The following is a 2,500-nucleotide window of genomic DNA, read 5'->3' on the forward strand; positions in this document are numbered from 1 at the left end:
AACGAAAAAGAAAAGAAAAGAAAAGAGAAGAAAAGAAAAGGAAAGGAAAGGAGGAAAAAAAAATAATTCCAAGTCCAATAAAAGTACTTTCCTCCCTTGGTGTCCATTCGCGGAAAGTATCTGTCTGGTAGTCTATAGGTGGTTGGTTGGTTGGTTGGTTGGTTGGTTGGTTGGTTGGTTGGTTGGTTGGTTGGTTGGTTGGGTAGGTGGATGGGTGGGTGGTGGGAGCAGGGTGGATAGGAGGGTAGGGGTTACGTCTAACGTGGAAGATCCTTCTTGTTTGTTCTTAGAAGAGGAGAGTTAAAGGGAGGAATACGGAAGGACACGGGACGACGTGGATTTACGATCGGTCGAGTGAACCTACTCAAAGAGAGAGAGAGAGAGAGAGAGAGAGAAAGGGGGGGCGGGAGGGCGGGGATAGAAAGAGGAGTAGGGAGAGAATTTTGCTTTTTCCTTTTCGACAATAGGAAAAGTAGACACAGAACTAGAGATAGATACATAGATATCTACCTATCTATCTACCTATATGTTACGAAAAGAGTAGTGAGGGTGGAAAAGGGCAATGAGGGCCTCGTTAATGGTTACCGATACGAGATTTTACTCGCGAGAGAGGAAGACTACTTGAAGAGAGTTGAGTTTTGCGACCAGATCTACGAGAGAGAAAGAGAGAGAAAGAGAAAGAGAGAGAGTTTTCTACGTATTGTCAGCTCGTAAAACTCTGCCTCTTTTCTCTTTCTCTTTCTTACTTTTTTTTTATTTTATTTCTGTCTCTCTCTCTCTCTCTCTCTCTCTCTCTCTCTCTCTCTATTTATCTATCTCTGTCTTTTTCGTTTCGTTTTACCCGTTGTCTTTCGTTTACCTCGTCCAAACCTCCTTGGAACGTCTCATAACAGTCGTGCGTTCTGAATTCTAAAGAAGAGGACTTTCTCTCTTTCTCTCTCTCTCTCTCTCTCCCTCTCTCTCTCTCTCTCTCACTACCTCTTTCCATGTCTTTTTCTTTATCTCACACACTCTCTTTTCTCCTTGACGTACCATTACGCGTGCACGTGATTTCTTTTTCGAACTACCTACTCTCCATCTCTTTCTTTCGTCTCGTCGATGTTTACGTTGCGGTTCATGCTCGGTCTTGTGTCGTTTCCATCGTGCAAAACGTCTTTCTATCTCTCTCTCTCTCTCTCTCTCTCTCTCTATCTCTCTCTCTCTCCCTGTTACTTTCTTTCTTCCTCCATGTCTTTAGGGTAGAATCCACTTGAAAATTCTCTAAGGTCTTTCATCTTTTTCGGACAAACGATCGTTTTTCCCTTGATGTTTCTCTCCTTCTCTCTCTCTCTCTCTCTCTCTCTCTAACTCTCGAACTCTGACCCTTTACTTATCTCTTCTTATATTACCGTAACATCCTGAGTGTTTTCTCTATAATACATACATACATATGTATTCATCTAAAATGATGCACGCGTGCGTTTGCAAAAAGAAGAGAAATAACAGGAATATCGTAAGCATGATACAGAGTGGAAAGTTCCGTCATGTTTATAGATGAAACACCGGAATTGATTTGAATTGCAACGTTCCTTTTATTTAATCCACCAACACCAACATCCATCCGCACCAATACCATCTTCAAAACAGCGTCAATAGCAACAGCAAAAGCAATAGCAATAACGACGGCAACGGGTAATAGAAACAGTAATAGCAATAGCAACGCAACAGCAGCAGCAGCTTACAAATCGCAAAATCCATTTCGTCGATATCCCATAGAGAAGAACGGCGACTTACCAGACACTCTGCTTTATTACGCTTAACGTAATTCAAAGAAGTTATGGAATCCTTTATTTTTGGCGATGTGAATCGATGACGAGGATAACCGAAGGAAAATATTAAAATCGTGAGAAATAGAAAAAGAATGGAAAAAGAAAGGGGAGGGGAGGGGGAGAGAGAGAGAGAGCAGGGGGAAGAGAAGGAGGAAAGAAATAGCGAGGAAGAGATAGAAATAGAAAGAGAGAAAGAGAGAAAGCTTTGAGAAACACGAAAGGCAGACTTCTGAGTTGCTCCGAGTTCTTCGAGACGGAATTTAAGGATCCGCATAATGTTCCTGAGAAAAAAGGAAGAGAAGAGAAGAGAAGAGATGAGATGAGAAGAGAAGAGAAGAGAAGAGATGAGATGAGAAGAGAAGAGAAAGAAAGAGATGAGAAAAGAAGAGAATCGAGCAGAGAAAGGGCTAGACAGGGCCGTAATGCGACAGCTTCGTCGTGGGTGTCGTTAAGGGGAAAGAAGACATCACCGGCTGACAAAGGCGAGTACGTGTAGCTGGACCAAAAAGAAAAAAGAAAGAAAAAGAGAAAGAAAGAGAAAGAGAGAAAGAGAGAGAGAGAGAGAGAGAGCGAGACAGATTTACATTTTTCCACGGAAACAGGTTTTGCGATAAAAGGATTTGGAAGAAAATTTAGCTCCGCCGCTATGCTGGGGCTAGGTATTTTGATTTAGTAGTCGTTTGAGAGTTGGC

The 2,500-nt window shown here is 42.2% G+C and overlaps 1 protein-coding gene across 3 annotated transcripts in view; it reads right to left on the reverse strand.

Moving 5' to 3' along the window:
• LOC124948979 (E3 ubiquitin-protein ligase MIB1) overlaps positions 1-2,500 on the reverse strand; it is a 449,838-nt gene that overhangs the window by 180,576 nt on the left and 266,762 nt on the right. The window lies entirely within an intron of this gene.

The sequence above is a fragment of the Vespa velutina genome, chromosome 4 (genome assembly GCF_912470025.1).
Source record: "Vespa velutina chromosome 4, iVesVel2.1, whole genome shotgun sequence".
Classification (NCBI taxonomy): Eukaryota; Metazoa; Arthropoda; class Insecta; order Hymenoptera; family Vespidae; genus Vespa; species Vespa velutina.